This window comes from Amblyomma americanum, chromosome 11 (assembly GCF_052857255.1).
Source record: "Amblyomma americanum isolate KBUSLIRL-KWMA chromosome 11, ASM5285725v1, whole genome shotgun sequence".
NCBI classification, from domain to species: Eukaryota; Metazoa; Arthropoda; class Arachnida; order Ixodida; family Ixodidae; genus Amblyomma; species Amblyomma americanum.
Window position 1 is genome coordinate 106321308 of NC_135507.1, and position 18883 is coordinate 106340190.

The following is an 18883-nucleotide window of genomic DNA, read 5'->3' on the forward strand; positions in this document are numbered from 1 at the left end:
ATACAAGTTTCCACACAAGAGGCAAAGTTAATGGCATGATATGGAACCCTGACAATTATACAAGCAGAGAAATTGCACTCTACCTACAATCCAATATTAATCGAGCTACAAAATTATCATAAAGGCACTTTCAAAAGAGCCCACAGCATTTCAGTGTAATTGCGTCATTCCACGCCAACTGATCCAGACTTAGTACTCAACCATCTTCGATTTCTTTCTAGCCTTATTGCGTCACTATTACAAACAGCGTCTTTTTGGCGGAATAGGTTTTTTTTTGTCGTGGCCGCCATCTCAGGTTTCTAAGTGATAGCCAAACCTAGACTAGCAAAAGATTTGTAAAAATAAACATTCTTACTCATGATTATGAAACTTTTTTTTACATAAAAAAAGGTATTGCACTTACCTGTGCAGTAAATTGAACTTATTTTGTTTTAAACAGAACACAAGAAGAAATTATAAAATATGAAAATTTGAAATATTTGATCAAATTTTATGCTCTTACAGCATTTATTCCAAAAATTTTTCTGAGGTGTCCAGAATGCAAAGAAGGTAATAATGTTTCAGAGAGCAGAAAGCCTAAGACATGTCAGATAAATAATTTTAAAGTTGAGAAAATTAGCTTTTTGAGACATATTGAGCAGCCTATTCCATAATGAGGTGATTTCAATGAAATTATGAAATATAGGAATTTGCACAATGCCATTTAATGGCATTTATTTCTAGGAGTTTAATCGGAGCATTTTTGTTTCAAGTGAGAAAACAATTTTGCGAGCTTAGTTCTGCATTCAACATCAAAATTGTTTCATGCCTTCTCACTCGAGCACATTTTGCCGCCGGCTGCAAATATACATAAAAAAACAAGCACTCCATTGCCCGCCAATACCACTAGGTTAGGCAATACAGAAACGTGTTGAAAGGTACATTTACCAAAAGTAAAAATGAAGTGGCTGAATGGCAGAACTGCTATTCTTCCTCAACACAAACAGTACAGAGCACACTTTGCTGTCTGACCAATCAGAGTTAAAACCTGTGTTGCCATAAAAATTATTTCAGTTTTTCAATGAAATGGACTTTCTCGCCACGTCACATGCAAAGAGAGCTTGTGACTGCACTGGAGGAACTGTGAGACCTTTGGCAGCTACAGAAAGTGTTCAGAGGCCATACAAAGGGCATATAATAACCCTCTATGAGGTGTGAGTGCTCCAAAATATAATTGCAGAAAACGAATCTGATCTCACTAGGCAGTTTACAAGAGCACTACCATAAAGAGGAATACGCAAGTTTCGCCATATCGACCCTTTATCTCTTTCTCAAAGGTGCATGCTGCTATTACATCGTGCTCGAGTTGAATGTGACAAAATGGGAATGAACACGCCATCAGACCCTTCAAAACCAAAATATGAGAAGCATCTACCTGGAACACCATGCAGCATGCAATGCTCGAGGTGAACGCAGGGACAAAATTTGCAAACTTTTTTCGCGCTTTAAAAAACATTTTTTCCCATTAAACTTTTAGAAATAAATCCACTGCCATTAGAAAACAAATAATTATCACCTTACCACGTACCAGATGGCTCAATGTGCCTCAAATATAGAATTTTTTGCTGACATGTTTTACGTTTTTTTATCTCTGAAACGTTTTTATCAGCTTCTTTGCCTTGTATGTTGGTGTGTTCGGCTTTATGGCACATAGGCAACTGAGGCCATCACGCGCCAAGCGCAAGGTATTGGATAATATTATAGAAATGTAAAAAATCACCCACACATATGACACTTATTCGTTTAATCCAGGGTTTAATAAAACTACGTTCAACAACACACAAATTGGTTTGCAATAGCCCTGTGCTGACTACAAATAGCAAGGATGTACAAATAAATGAGGCCATCGTTCGGCTATGTACCTTGTTTTATGAAACCGCTTGATGAAGAAAAGAAGGCAGAGTGACCCGAAAGAGAACCTAACTTACAAAATAAAGAGAACCTTGCCGAAAAACTTAAGTACCTTTGCTTCTATACTGCTCATGAATATTTCCTAGTGGCAACAACAAGAAAGCATGGGGCGCCCATGTAGATGCAGATGTTTTCCCCTGCAGACATTTACCATCTCGATTACAGACCGCCAAAATTTAGAAATTAGTTCACTTTGGCCAAATAATGAAGCTTTTAAAAACTTGAAAAAGCAAGCCAAAGAAAAGCTTGAAGAAAAAGATGGCCTGAAACAGGTAGCCCAAGCCCAGTTGGAAAAGGACGTACATGACCTCGAATTCAGGAGCAGGCAGCTGAACGTAGAAGTGCATGGAATAAAAGCACAAGATGAGGATCTGACAGCCATATTAAATAACGTGGCTGATAAACTTCGAGTGTCTCACTTGACGGAACAGGAAATTCCACACGTTCTGCGACATCCAGCCAAACGTGATAAGGTGCCAGGCATCATTGTGCGTTTCACGAGGGAAGCGATAAGATAGAACTGGATTAAGAATAAGAAAAACCTGAAGGAAAGCGATCCACCCATTTTCTTGCAAGAAAACTTAACACGCCGCAACATAGAACTTCTTCAAGCAACAAAAGACTGCGCCAAAGATAAAGGCTATAAGTTTACTTGGTATGCCAATGAAAAGGTTTTGGTCAGGAAAATGTAAGAAATGAGTTCCATTCACGTGAGTGAAAAGAGCGACTTGGATCGGATATAGCATTTTTGATTATATCTTTTGTGTTTTCTTCTTGAAATATAACCAAAATGCTGCACATATGTTATCTGCCCAGCGATCTGAACCGCACAGCTTCGTATGTTGCGCCGACATCGCTTAAAGCTGTTCACTTGAAGGCACGCTCTGTAAAAAACAAGACAATGTGTTTAGAGGAATTTTAAACTGAATACTCTTTTATTTTTTGGGATCATGCTCAGTCAAACTTGGAGCACAAATGATTCTGACATTTTTAGGAGGACCAACTATACAACTTATAACTTGAACCGCTCTGGTCTCTGTGGCGGGGGAGTAGCCTTATTGGTATCTAACGACTTTGAATGCGACAAGCTCGACTCGTATAGCCTAATTATGAATTATTTTGAGGTCCTATCTGTCTGTACCGGCAGGATCGTGTTTTCAGTTTCAGTTTGCTATCGTCCTCCGACGGAAAATGTGTTAAAGTTTCTTGGAATTTTGCGACTGCTTTCTTTCGTTTATAACAGACGGCAAATACACTGTAATAGCTGCAGGGGATATTAATGTTGGTATGTTGAGGGACAATTCTTTGGTTAGAGACTTTAACACTGTCTTGGTTTCTAACGGCTTTATTAACCTTGTAACCACTCCAACTAGGATTACACAAGAAAGCGAGTCTCTTCTCGATCTGCTGATTGCGAACTCCTCCCAACCAATAGCTTACTCAGGTGTAATATCATGTGCACTCAGTGACCATCTGCCAGTGTTTGTATGTGTATATAGGACTAGACCAGTAAAGTACCGAAAAGATAAAAGATATGTATAAATGTGTAACCAATGCTACCCTAAATTTATTTCAATGTTCACTGGCACAAGTTAAGTGGGATAGCACTGACAATATCAGTGACGTAAATGAGGCTTATAACAAGCTCTTCCAAGTATTTACGCAAGTATACCATTCATGCTTCCCATTAAATGTGCGTGGAACAAACCTTAAAACTCGCAAACCCTGGATAACTTGTGAGGTACACCATGAAATTAAACTTAAAGAAAAGCTCTACAGGATCTTTTTAAACACGCGTTCTGCAGATATCTTGAGCAAGTTTAAGAAACTCAGGAATACGTTAACAAAAAAGGCACGTCTCGCATGCACAGATTACTACGCGAAATTTCACGAAGTTAAAAATGGTCGCCACGACCTGCTGGGGTCAAGATTAAATTGCTTACTAAGGCGCGAGCAACCGCACCCTGCCACACGGACATTAAGGCTTGATGATAAAGATATATTTGGGATAGAGCTAGCAGATGCCTTTAACAAGTTTTTCACAACCCTCTCTCATACCAAACCATCACATGATTGCAATAGTTACATTAGTTCCTACAATAATGATACAATATTTTTGAACGCGGTTACGGCAGAAGTATATCAGTCGCACAGAACCTTAATAACAGCCATGCCTGTGACATTGATGGCATTCAAATCAAGCCTGTGAACCATGTTGTTGCAGTTATTGCCCCTGTTCTTTCGAATCTATTTAATTTACCTTTTACTACCGGTATTTCCTGACAAAATGCAAATAGCCAAAATAACGATTCTGTATAAGAAAGGTGACCGCAAAGATTTAGGAAATTCTACACCAGTATCTATGCTCCCTATCTTTTCGAAGGCTCTTGAAAAAGTGCTACATACAAGGTTGTCTCATTTTATTTACAAACATAAACTTTTGTCTCCAAATCAATTTGGATTCGGTAAAGATAAATCGACCGAGGTAGCGCTACTCGAGCAAAAGGAATATATACTAACACAGTTTGAAAAGAAGGCCTTCGTTATTGGTGTCTTCGTAGACCTTTCGAAGGCATTTGATCTAGTGAACTACTGTATACTCCTAAAAAACTTAGAGTGTTATGGTATTCGAGGACAGACCCAGATGCTTCTGAAGTCATATCTATCGCACAGAAAACAAGCTGTATGCATAGACAATATGAAATCTGAACTAAAACGTGTTACGTCTGGTGTCCCACAAGGCAGTATATTGGGACCATTACTCTTTAATATGTATCTAAATGATATCTCTAACATTAACTCCGCTGCAAAATTTATTATTTACGCTGAAGACACAAGTATATTTTTTACTGGAAATGACCTTCATCTCCTTGTTCAGGAATGCAATGAAACCAAGATTGAATTAAAAAATGGTATGAATCCAAATGAATGCGTATGAATGTTAAGAAAACACAAGATGTTATTTTTCGTCCTAAAAATATAGTGCTTCCTTCGTCCATTGAGAATAAATTAAGCTCACGGTGTATAGATTTGGTTGAACAATTTAAATGTCTAAGAGTAGTTTTTTCTTCCAACATGACTTGGGATCACGATGTGGACCATATAGCAACGAAGCTGGCTCAACTAACCGGGCCATAAGTTGGCTGAGATATGTTATTCCAAGAAAAATAAAGCTACTCCTCTATAATTTCTTTTCTACTCCTATTTAAACTACTGCCACTTAGTGTGTGGTACAGCCAGGGATAGCTGTCTTCAACGTATCTATATTCTGCAGAAAAAGTTTCTTCGTCTTATTTACAATATCCCTGGGACTCTCCAAGCGCAGATCTTTTTTTAGAAAGTGGTGTGGTAAAAATTCACAACTTGTATAAATATCGTCTAGGTATCCGATTTAAACTTGAAACACGTAGGAATGTAAACTACATACGTAACCTTGCTTAATTGCATGCCCGAGAAGCCAGCTACACGAAAAGGTATGCGGATACTTAGGTGGTACCGACTCCTCGAATAAATTCAGGTAGAGAACGCCTGCAATTCACTCTTACTTCCCTGTTAAATACACATGCATATAATAATTTTCACCTCTTTAGTTCGTCAAAAAAATCTTTGCGTGCTATGTACGTTGACAAGTAGAATATGTTTACTCTTTGTCTTTGCTATCGATCTGTGTTTGTCGAGTACGAATGTCGATTCAATATTGAATAATGTTGTTTCAATTTACTTTTTATATTCATTATTGTAGGCCTGTTAATACGTTAACCAACTGTCTTTGTTTTATAAGCCTTGCTGTCAAGCCGCTGGCAAGCTAAAGGGGGCTGCGGCTTTGTCAAGCTGTATCTTATAGCTTTTTCTGCGCCTCCGCTGTCTGTACCTCTTCAAGGCAGAAATAAAATTTGATTTGATTTGATTTGAAATATGCGTAGCTTGACCAGCACAGGATTTCTTAATCTGGGTGTCGTTCTAAAAACAACTAAAAACCAAAATAGACGGCAGCGTCAACAAATTGCAAAGCGGTCTGAGGCACAAAACGACCGGCAATCAGCGCCTGTGCAGCAGATAAAATTGAACGTTTATCTCAGACGACACGCAATGCACTTTATTCTGAGCTAAGTTACGGACCCTACGCACAGCTGCAAAAATTACCACCCAAAAATGAACAGTAGGACAACGAATTTGACGAAATAGCGTTAAAGGGCTCTAAATTTGACAGACCACAGATACTAGAGCTTTTAAGCAGCATGCTGTAGTACACTAAAACATTCGTTCCGTCAAAACAAAAACAACCATGCGCAAAATGGTTGTCGGCGAACTCTGTTCAAGGCTGCTTTCCTTGCTAGAATACAAGGAAAGAGCGGCCAGTCGCACTGCAGATCTTGGCGCTTCGATACTAAGAAGCGGCACGACCTGAGGCCGCTCTTTCATTACATATCCTTTGTAATTGGGAAAAAGCATGCATGAAGATGCACGATTCGAGGCAGTCGTGCCGAGCTGCCCCAGGTCTCCACATCAGGGCAATGACGCCGACTTTAGGACAACGATTGCTGCATTACAAATACATTCTGCCACATTAACACACGCACATAACTTCGCCCGTGATTTCCGACTTGAAATCTTTCAAACGTGAGCGAGCGCCGCCCTTTCTGGCAATCTAGAAGAAAGAAAGGCATTCGGCAGAGCCTCTAAAGGCTGCTTCTGTCGTGATGCGTCATACAAGGTACTTGGACAGCAATCAACAAACCTACGCACTTTTCTAGGTATATATGCACACTAAAACCACTTCAGTTCACTACGATACCTCGAAACACACGGTCAAAAACGCCGTTCTCATCAACCACTTAAGCGCACAGACCACGACGCCTGACGACGCACCCACATTACAGGCCGGAAAAAAAAATCAACAAAGTATGGATGGATGGATGCATAAGGCCGAACCCTTTACATCGGGCGGCGGTTCAGGCTCCCTAGCCATGACTTGTGAAATTTTATTCTTGTTTTGATTTTAGCCACCAATCACAAAACCTTCGCTTCGTTACTTCTACCCGCTTAAGATCTACTTTCCCTTTACTGTCCTTAAACCCCAATGCTTTGAGTAAATCAACTGCGCTGCTTTCCCCTGCAGGGTGAAGCCCTTTACAGAAAAGTATCAAGGGTTCAGCCGTTTCCTCCTCCTCTCCGCCCGCAATGCACAACATGTCTATCTCGTGGTACCTGACTCTATATGTCTTAGTAAGCAAAACTCCCTTCCTGGCCTCAGACAACAACGCGCTTCCCCTACAATTATCAATGATATTTTCTTTCGCAATTTCCTGCTCAAAGATCCTGTATGTTCCCAGTACCGATATCATCAGCATCCCTGTTTTCCATAGAGCTCTATCTGTTTCCTTAACCTTTTTCTTAATAGATAATTGCTTGTTTGCCCCTCTACTGCTGTCCAGATATTTGCTTGAAAATTTTCTAGTCTGCTTTTTCCATTTCGTGTCAACATTTCTTATGTATAGATACCTGAAAACATTCTTAGCCCACCGCTTTTCCATCACTTTTCTCGATCGCTCCTCAAATGCTATCTTACTGCTAGCTTCTCTGCTCTCAAACGACGCCCATCCCATATCACCCTCTACCCCCTGATTTGGGGTATTGCCTTGTGCTCCCAAAGCTAGCCTCCCTACGCCGCGCTGTTTAATTTCTATCCTCCCTTGAACATCTGGTCTCATGCACAGGGCCGCATTACCGAAAGTCAGGCTAGGAACCATCACCCCTCTCCAGATCCCTCTTACTACTTCATACCTAAAGTAATTCCACAGTGCCTATTTTTCATGACAGCTGTATTCCCACAATTTTTATTCATTACGCATTTCTAACGCTCTGTCAGATACTTAGAACCGTTGTTTATCCACACCCCAAAATACTTGTACTCATCCGGTACTTTTAGCGTGCCCACCGCACTCATCATGCTCACCGCCCTCTTCGTTAAATATCATGACTGAAGATTTTTCATTGCTAAGCGTATTACCTAATCTATCTTCCTTTGTACCGCTGATGTCTATCAACTTCGGGAAATCTTCCCTGTTGTCAGCCATTAGCACTAAATTATCCGCGTACATTAGTCCCGGTAATGACTGTTTAATCCATTCGCCTTGCTTGAAAAAAGAAAGGTTGAAGTCTAGTGCGCTCGTCTCTAGTTTGGTCCCCAACCCTTGCAGGTACAACATGAACAACAAAGGAGACAGATGGCATCCTTGCCTACGCCTCCGCTGCATCATAATATGCCCTGATACATTTTTTTCACAGTTTATAAGCGCTCTGTTACCTTTATATATATCTTTTAAAAGAATAATTACTTAAAATAAATTGAAAAGAATAATCTGATGTGCCCAGTATGTCCCGCAAATCCTCTTGAATAACGTTGTCGTAAGCTCCACTAATTTCCAGAAATGCCTGCGATAGGGGCCTGTATTCCTTTTCAGCAATCTCTGTACACTGCGCATAGAGGCCCTTCGGTGTGGCCGCATAGCGGCAGAAATCCAGTTTCGCTTCCAGTTTTCACTTACAATGTGTACGGGTGCTGGAATAGGAGGTGTCCAATCTGAACGAGCCACAAAGCATGCTGGGTACTCCGACTTCTGTGTCGTCCGGCTAGATACGCGTGTGGAGCACTGCCTGAAATGCGAAATTGATAAGCTTGAATCCGCTCTTGATGTGCTAATACGTGGAGATAAAGTCGTAAAAAGGGTGAGCATGCTTTACGTGCATCATTATTATGCCCGCGCTCGACGTTCCGTATTTGAATTAATGGCGAAACAGCGTTTCAAGTGCGAACGTTTCGGCGTGCGTCGTCTGTTCGCGCACAGGTTCAGGACGCTTCATTCACTCGCTAAAAAGTTCTGAACAGCAATGCCGAAATGGCGGACTGCTCGTGAGCGGTCTGCAACCAGGGCACATGACTGTCAACTCTACGCCACAGGATGGGCCTCAAACCGCACGGAGTGATGAACCGGGCATTCCAATGGACTTATCGGCACCTCTACCGGTGCAAAAGTGCCCTCGTGCAACTCACAAGCGCCCCTCAAACTACAGCCAACCGATTCCATCTTCGGCAAGTGATGGCTCCCAAGGTCAGTGCACTTGTCTTACGATCGAGAACTCGGTGGAGCCTACACCCGGATCGTCTTCCTACAAAGTGACCATTAAATCACTGGCCAACAAAAGCCTACGGATATACCGAACAAGATTTTACAAGTTAACTTGGACGCCTGCCCCGGAACCAAAGGCTTTTGGGGCTTCACAGCCAGGACCACGTCCAACATCATTGCAGTGTGGCTTCCAACTCTGACTGTCGTAGAACGGCTGCAAACGCTCACCAGTATTTCTCTGACAAGCGAAATCTCAGTGCCAGTACAAGTGTATTTAGTTGAAGGCTCCGACTTGCAGCGCTGCGTCGTCTACAACGTCGATATCACTGAGGATCAAACTGCACTCCAGCGTGAGCTCTACTGCCCCGCGCACCGTGCAATCCAGGCCCGACGCATGGGAAAGGGGCGCTCTTGCATAGTCACCTTGCAAGGACGTCTGACACTACCAGCCCGTCTGTACTATTTGGCTGTATTTTACGGCCTCGTTCATTAAACCGAGTTGGTATTTGGTAAAACTGCTTCTGTACTGGACATGTGCGCAAATTTTGCCCCTTCACTGCTGCCGGTGAAAGTACGTCGGAAGGGAAAGTGGCTTATCGATGTGGCCTTTGTAAATCCGACGACCACGAGATAACATCTCCAAGCTGTCCGACAAAAAAAAAGGCAACACAAAACGCTAGACATCGAATGACTAAGCATTGGCCAATACAAGACAGTATAACTTCATTGCAGACATCCAACTGGTTCGCAGCTCTCCAGTCGGATGACGACGAGTGGCCGGAGCTCCCTGAGCACACCTCGCATGATCCTTCAGCTCAGCAGCCTTCTAACTGTACTGTGCGAAAAGAACGCCTCTGAAAATAGCCAACAAAGCAGCGCAGTGTGCCTGAACTACCGCAGGATGATATGGCCGCAGTCGACGAACAGATCGCACGTCTCTTAGCGGAAGTCACCAAGCTCCGGCAACACCGTGAACTGCTCGCTCGACGTAGAGGGGCAGCGGAATCATCCGCCACATCTATCAATGACGCAGCAACATCGCCTTCTTGCCGCCCACCATTGTCATCTCCTGCCGCCTCTTCCAAGATTACCGCAATGCCATTGCACAGCTCTGCGACTTCTCTGCTTCGGTTTATGGTCGACCAGTTGTCCAACCTGACGTCCGTGGTGCAACAGCGCTTGGGCTAGTAACTAGAAATTGCAAGTTCCAGTCGTGCTGGAGTGCTGGAGTGGAACTGCAGAGGAATCTCCACGAAGGTGGGAGAGCTCAAGACCCGACTACAAATTCACAAGCTCCAGGTATGGCCCATGCTGCTACAGGAAACACTCCTTGCCATCTACTCCAGGCTTCAGTGCCTACATGTCTCCTTCAATGATAGACCGCCGTGTACAAACTGCTGCTCGCCCGGGAAAGGCGGCGGTGTATGTGGACTCACGTTTTCCGCATGTACGCCTTCTCTCGAAAACTGATGCACGTCGTATCAAGAGGTAGTGGTAGTGGCTGCGAAACTATACAAGGGAACCGTTGTGGTCGTTTAATTTTACGTTAGACCAGCCGGTGGTGTTTCCTCCCGTATTAATATTGACTGGTTTACAAGTGTCCGTCGGCAGTATCCCGGGTGTCCGATTTTAGTCGGAGGAGACTTTAACGCATCTCATCAGGATTGGGGGTACCCCACTTCGAGCCCTCGTGGCAGGCGTGTGCGGGACACCTTCACGGATGCCCAATTTGTGCTGCTCAACCGTCCTGGAACAGCAACACGGCCAGTTCGTCAAATTTGCAGTGCTTCCTATGCTGCAGACTTGACGTGGTGGTCGGGTCCGGGTGTTTCCTCCTGGCACATGGAGCCAGACTGTTGGGGAACTGATCATCACCCTATCATCATCGGGTTCACACATCAGATTTCCGACCGTTACGCTACAAATGTTCTGCGATCAACTGGGACAGTTTTCGCTCCTGTATGGACAATCTCTCCTCAGATTCTTCGTCAATCCTTGTTCAGCGCATGCAAACAGCACTCAACAGTGCTACAAATACCACCTGGACTGATGTTGGTCGACCGGCACCTGGCCTCGGCCTTCCTAACTTGTGGGCGGCACGCCGTCAAGCCGAGCTGGCTGCTACGCGAGAGCCTACTTCGTCGGAGGCGCGTACGCGATTGCACTATCTTACTGCTAAGGCACGCAAATATAAGCGCAACCTCTCTCGGCGGCAGTGGCATACTTGGTGCGAGCAATATTCTGCAAAATCCTCGAATGCCTCTCTCTGGCGAACATTCGGTACAATGGAACGCGGTCGCCGTTCGACTGACGCAGCGGCAACTGCATGCTTCGCGGCTAACTTGTCGCCAAATGATCTCGCCAAAGAAGCAACGCGAAAGTTTTCCCAAAATACGATGCTGTGCATTCTTTATCCGCTTGTTTAAATATGGCAGGCATCACAGAGCATGTATATCAAATGCCGTCTGATGTCGGCGTAGATGTTTTTGCGTGTCCATTCTCTATGCCGGAGTTGCTGGCTGCAATAGATGATGCGAAACGGAAAACAGCGCCAGGCCCGGACAATATGCAGTACGAGGTGTACAAGAACCTTAGTAGCGCTGCACTCCCTCAACTACTTGAAACCATAAACAAAGTATGGTTGGATGGCGTAGTGCCCGAGAGCTGGAAATCCGCTGTCGTGATTCCTACCCCGAAAGCAGGAAAGCCTCCGACGGACCTTGCAAACTTGCGACCTATCTCCTTAACTCCTACGCTGTGCAAGCTGGCGGAGAAAATGCTAGCCACACGATTGTCATGGTGGTTAGAGCAGCACGGCTTTTATCACCCAGCACAAATCGGCTTTCGTCCATATATTGGTACAGAGGTTGGGTTGGCTGTCTTAGCATCTGCAGTTTTGTCATCTACCCGCAGCCGCAATGTGCGTACTGTTTTGGCAATGGACGTTGAAAAGGCACATGATAACATCTGTCATGCAGCCATTCTGAACTCCATTGACATGCTTCATCCACCTCTGAGAGTGCGTAGTTTTGTCCTATCATTTTTGGAAGGCAGAAAATTTGCAATACACCTCAGCGGCGAAGCGGTCGGATCATTTGTTCCTCTCTGCGGTGTGCCCCAGGGATCAGTATTGTCGCCGACGTTACTTAATATTGCTTTCATCCCGCTGGCTTGGCGCTTATATGACATTCGTGACATAAAATTTCTTCAGTACGCTGACGACATCACGGTGTGGAGTACTCACCAATATCTCCGTACTCAGGAGGCTGCCCTTCAATCTGCCTTGGATGTTACCTGTAATTACGCATCATCCATCGGACCTCAGCTTTCCGTGCATAAAACAACATACACGTCAGTCGCCAACCGCTGGGGACGCCGTTAACGTGCTGCAAGTCCAATCCGTCTTTGTCTATGAGGCACCCTAATACAGGAAAGTCCCAGTGTAAAAATCCTTGCCTTAATGATTCACCGATCAGGATCAGCGACTGCATGACTTTCTCAGGCGAAAAGGCAAGCTATTCAGGCTTTGGGTTTGATTAGAATTGCCCCTAACACTGGTGGCCCAGGCTCGTTCGTTGCACGGCAATTGGTGAGGGCAGTTCTGCAGCCCCGTATTGTTTATGAAGCCCAGCTGCAACATCTGACAAGAGCCCAATGGGATCGCCTTGAAGCCGTGAACCGAGAGGCTATGAGGACCATTACGTGCCTTACACGCATCACACCGGTCATAGCTTTACAAGAAAATGCGCAGCTCATTACCATTGATGAGCTGGTGCAGCAGCGCTGTGAAGCGCGCAGCCTTAAGGCCAGTCTATCGCACTCCACGCATGCATTGAGGACTTATGCAACGTCACATTCCATTCTTCAGCCGCTAACGCCAGTTCTTCCCCCATGGAAGTTTTTACAGCTCAGCGACAACAAGCCAACCGATAATCGCCGGCTAACATCTGCTCATTCAGCATCGTTGCTTCGCCAGAAATTTGAGGAACGAGATGCTTGCCTCCCTGAAGGATCCATTGTTGTCTACGTAGACGCAAACATGACTGCAAAGCAACAGCAGCTATCTACTGCCCTGGCAGACCTGCCCTGAATCGAACCTCTTGGTTTCAGCTTACGGAACCCCCTTCGTCCTTTTGTGCTGAGCTCGTTGCAGTTCAAGAAGCACTCAGCTCCGTGGCCGACATAACTATGCTCCCTCCGGCCCGCGTTGTCATCCGCACTGACGCCCTTAAAATTGTCCGGTTGCTACGACGTGTTAGCCGCTGTCCAACGATATGTCAGGACATCCACCGGCTCACGGCACGCATCCCGCAGCCAGCACGTATTGAGTGGGTCCCACGGGAACTGCTGACATATCAAAGCGAGGCAGATTTAGCGACCAGCCTTGCGAATACAAACTCGTCACCGCCTCGGCTCCTTCATTTGGACAATTTTACCCTCCTTTCATCAAGAAAGGAACTCTTCCGACGCCGCACACGTGCTCTCATCCCTTTGTGTGCGGTAACCCTCCCCCGCGGTCTTACCCGTGTAGAGGAGGTTGCGCTTAGGAGTATCCGGGTAGGGGTTTCCCTCACACCAGCCATAACTCAAAAGTGGCCTCAGTACCGAGAATTGTTTCCTCAGCCAGGGTGTCTGATATGTAAACACGAGGACATTGAGGCCGGCATTCATCACTTACTGTGGGACTGCCCAGCTCTCAAGCATACAAATATCCGGCACCTGATGGTAGCAGGTCTTTCACCAAGCAACTCTGCTTCATACATTGCATGGACGCAGGGACCGTACAATTGTTCTCTACTGGACTTCATCAAATCAGCTAACCTTTTTCCATTCATTTTATCTCTACTACATCATTCATCACACCTTCACCCGTCATTGATGCACAGGGGCAATAAATTTCGCTTCAAAAAAAAAGTTCTGTTGTTGTTATTCGGCTGCTGCATTGATCCCTAATATACGTTAGCGTACATATTTCCGAGATGTTCTCCGCTACCAGGCGCTGAATATATGAACTACCAGCGACCGTAGCTTAGCATTACAAGCGTAGTGCTGCGGACATTGCAACAGAGTGGCTACGACGGCGAAGAGCTTGCATCATGCAAATCTTCGGAGGACTTGAGGTGGTTTTTCTAAAGCAGCCCCGGTTGCCTAGTGGTTAGGGCACTCGGCTACCGAAACGGTGGACCAGGGTTCAATCCGGGGCGCGGAAGCCGCGTTTCGATGGCGGCGGAGCGCGAAAGGCGCCGTTTGCTGTGCGATAGAACCCGTCTTAACTAATCTGAACCCCTTCACTACGACATACCTCATTCCCCATTGATCGCTTCTAGACGCACCACCATACAATTTACAATATTTAGTGATTTTCTAGTGTACAAAGCTTTCATGTACATGGCATCAGAGCTGCAAAGATTTCTTGCACGCGGTAGCACCGGAGCAGCATTGCCTGCAATCAAGGTAGACCGCGTTTTAGTTGCGCTAAAACATGCACATGCGGCACGTTGAGCTCATTCCATTGTACTTAACAATGCTTCACAGCCTTAGCAAAGGTGCACAATCTGTTTTTCTGTCGGCTGTGTTCTTGTCAGGTCAACTACTTTTCTCGAATATTTGCTATGGCTTATGGTATAATTACTGCCCTAGCTGGCTGTCATAACACCTGTCTCAAGCAACTGAATATCAGTTCGTGTGTAATGCAAAAATGCAACTGCATTACAAATGTCTTGAATTTTCAGCACTACTGTATTCTTTCTGCCAGTACGAATTGCACCGAGCATGTGCCTAGATATTGTGGCTGAAAACCTCTACTAATGTGCGTCAAGGGCATGGATAGGCAAGTGACATAGCAGCTATTCCAGCACTGAGAGAGGTGCGCCCATTTACTGGGGCTTCGGTACGCGTACAAGAACCTCACTCACACACAAAATTAGCCATGCAATGCATTTGACAGCCTGTATGGTGGTGTGGGACATTACATGCATTTACATTTATCTTGCTGCTCGGAATGTTAAGAATTCCTGTGCTTGATTTCCCAATGCTAGTTACTGTTTTATGTAGATGAAAAAGGAGTAATAAAACAAATGCTTTGTTTTATAGCATCTCTTGAATGCTCACTAGGAACCGAAAGTAAATCAAAGTGGCTTCCCAACAAGGCAGAGGAGAGCCTGTAGCCATTTTGCTGTCGTGCACTTAGTGTTCGGAGCCTGGTCGAAGAAGAAACACTAGCCAACGTACGGACAGATGTCCTCTATGGCTGGCACATCTGCTGTTGATGCACAGGTACAGAAATGTGGAAATATAAAAGATGCATTTTATTCAAAGCGTTGGAGGTAAGGTAGGTAAGTAATAACACAAGCTGCTAGGCAGATTAGCTTTCCTTTTGTTTTACCTAATGAAAACCCCAAGTAAAGCAAAGCATCAAAACCTGCTGCACAACTTTGTGCAGGCACCCCAACATAGACAGTAAGCACAAATACGAAATAGAAAGCAGACTGCATCCCAAAACAGAACTAACTCTTCGCATAGGGAGCTTAACTGTTTAACTGCAAATGAGAAAGTTCATCGGCTGTTAATTGCAAACTCTTCTTGTCATGTGGGTAATAACATCGAATAAAACCTTTGTCATGCAAAAACTATGCGGGGCAGAAACATGGAGGCTAACTAAAAGGGTTCAGCTTAAGTTAAGGACAACGAAGCGAGCCACGGAAAGAAAAATGATAGGTGTAACGTTAAGAGACCGGAAGCGGGCAGAGTGGGTGTGGGAACAAACGCGGGTTAATGACATCTTAGTCGAAATCAAGAGGAAGAATTGGGCTTAGGCAGTGTATGTAATGCGAAGGCAAGATAACCACTGGTTCTTAAGGGCAACGGAGTGGATTCCAATATAACGCAAGCGTAACAGGGACGGTAGAAGGTTAGGTGGGCGGATTAGATTAAGAAGTTCGCAGGCATAGGGTCGGCGCAGCTGGCAAAGGAAACGGAGACATCGGAGAGGCCATTGCCCTGCAGTGGGTGTAGTCAGGCTGATAAATATGATGGTAAATCAGTTAATATGTATGTTGCAATAGCAACCGATAAGTTAGCGAAGCATAAGAATAACAATGGGTGAACGGATGACCTGATACACGTTATAACGCAATGTTAGTCTCGTGACGCAGCATGGCATCAATGTGCGCATTGAAAAGGGGCCCACCCAGAATGCTTTCGATCGCCACAGACGGCGGCGACATGGACGAGAATGAGATGCAGTCGCTTCGATGAACTCGGTTGCCGGCAGTAGTTCAGAAGGCACTCATCGTTACAACCGTTACAGAGCTTTGGCTCTCTAACCAGGTCAACAGCAGTTAAATCGCAGCTAATTTTAATTCGCTCTTTTATACTGTCTGATATGCGGAACACTGCTTTATTAAGTGCTAAGATGGCATTTGGAGGCGCAGCCGCGGCATTTCAAAAGGCTTTGTTTTAAACTCCTTGAACGGCATCACGATCCTCACTGGACCTGGGGAAAACTGGCACGTTGGAATTCAACGCTGCACGTTTTAAATCCTCAAGAGGGCATTTCAGAGAAATGATGCTCAAGCTGTAGAACATCTCTGAAGAAAGTTACCACCGAAGCCCAGAATCGCTGGAGTCTTCCACACCAGAACTACAAGAGAGACAAATACGCATAAAATTTACCTACGGCGAAAGAAAGCTGTCTGTTACATTGGCCATGTTGACTGCCATGCCCCTAATGATCACTTATTTTCAGAGTACCAGATTATACCTGTTCATAGCATATACAAATATTACTTACCAACCAGATACAAAAATTCTTTACAATACAATGACCGAGGATTTGAGACTTGACTTGCCTCACTAAAACTTTACCGGATTATACTGCGCGCAATACAGAAAATGATTTATTCCTTTTTGCAGCACTAACTATGGCAGTCATATGTTACGTTGCAATATGCCACGCTTGTTAACTAGTTCCAGTCTATGAATATCGATATTTCAAAGAGCAGCTTGCGCGAAATTAAAGCTGTCTTTACATAAGCAGCAAAAGGTTGTTCAGTATATTTTTGTTGTATAAATTATTTTGTATGTATATCTGTGGACGTGGAAAAACTTGTCTATTCTGTTGGCCGATCTTCCGATGTTTTCATTCTTTTACATAAAACACATATTTCGTGCTGTATGCCATGTAAAGTGGGTGCGGGGGTCCCTCAAGTGATCTGCGATCACTTTTACCCGGAACTACCCGCATATATATGATGTAAGTAAACTTCAAACTTGAAACCTGAGAAGGTTTACAGACCAGCTCAGCAGCAGACAGTGCAGTCTGCATCGTCGCTGAGGAGCTAATATCGTCCATGATAGTTAGGCAGTATTGCGGGGTTAATAATTTTACAGTGTAAACTTTCATATTGTCACGTAGTGGTGACGGCTGTCGAAGCAGCGATGAAGACGGACGAAAGGATCTTCTAAAAGAACTGTTTATTGGATTGACTTGCACCCAAAATGGAATGAATCACTCGGCGGCGGCGAAGCGACAAGCGTGCTCGGCGGTCGTCGAACAGAATGCCCGCCGCTGTCGGCCGTGCTCAATTTAAAGCTGATAGCGAACATTCGAGATAAATGGCGCAAAGTTACTAGAACATTCCGGAACAACGTAGAATCAGCTTTGCCTGGCTGCGATCAATCGAGATAAATCTAGTCGCGTCTTGCGTCGCAAACGAAGCGATAAGGTGGTGTCGCGGCAGATTTGAAAAACGAATAAACACTGCAAATATTCGCGGCAATATTTTGATTCACGCGTTTTTAATCTCTTCCTCCGGCGAGGTGTGATATCTTGCTTTCCAGACAGAATAAAACGATTGCTTATCTACATATATTTTTTCGGGCCTTGGCGCTTTTCACCGAGCTCACGAAAGTAAATAAAATGCAGCAAAAGAGTAGAGAGAGTTGCTGTTCCTACACATGAAGCAAGCGCTCCTTGAGTTGAATGCACACAGTGCGGATGTGCTGAATAAAACTCGTTGCTGGCCTAGCTGGTGGCACATACTTTGAATAAAATGTACGGCGCGAAGGATGCGGTTTCTTTGTTCATGGCGCCTTCCTTTTGTGGTCGTCCTTTTTGCGGAACCTCATTATTTAAAGTACGAATATGCTGAATGTACAATTGGCTGCTCACACACCAGTGAAAATTATTCGCTTGCTGTTCAGTGGCATTGTGTGTTTGTTCTTTCCGGACGCAGCGGAGAAGTACGCCGGCTGCCCCGAGCACGAAGAGGTGTGCCACACCCGCTGCCGGGTGCTGATGAACAGCCGGGGCGTCTGCGACAGCGAGCATCCCAAGAGGTGCATCTGCCTCTAGCGCTGCTGCCAGCAGTGACGAGGAAATAAACTATTCTTGCCAAGGGCCAACTTGAGGAGAGGCTAATTGTTTTTGTTTACTCGAATGCATTTTTTAGAATACACGAGGTAGACAGAGACAAACGCAGGACAAAAGCTGAATTGAAGGTGAAATATGTACGCGCAAGCAAGAACACAAACAGCACCAGATCACAAGCATTTTCCCTAACGCTTCGCCTGCTGCTCAAAATAAAATAAAATTAGAAAACCACCAGAAAAACCTAGTTGCTCCTGTCATGTTGGTCTTTAGCAATGCTAACACCTTTGCGCGTTGGGTACATGTCTCCGAGGCCTCAAAACCGCTCTCCTTGTGTACTCCAGAGCGCAGTAGTGCTCAGTGATGTGCTAGGTTTGCTTTGGCTGCGGCTGCGATATTCGGCCAGGTGGCTGCACGCCACAAGCGATTGGAC

The 18883-nt window shown here is 44.8% G+C and overlaps 1 long non-coding RNA gene across 1 annotated transcript in view; it reads left to right on the plus strand.

Moving 5' to 3' along the window:
* The window catches only part of LOC144110053 (uncharacterized), a 411060-nt gene extending 392585 nt beyond the window's left edge, over positions 1-18475 (plus strand). The window contains exon 3 of the long non-coding RNA XR_013309690.1: positions 18317-18475. This is a non-coding gene — a long non-coding RNA (uncharacterized LOC144110053). The remainder of the gene's footprint in view (positions 1-18316) is intronic.
* Positions 18476-18883: the final 408 nt, after the last annotated feature.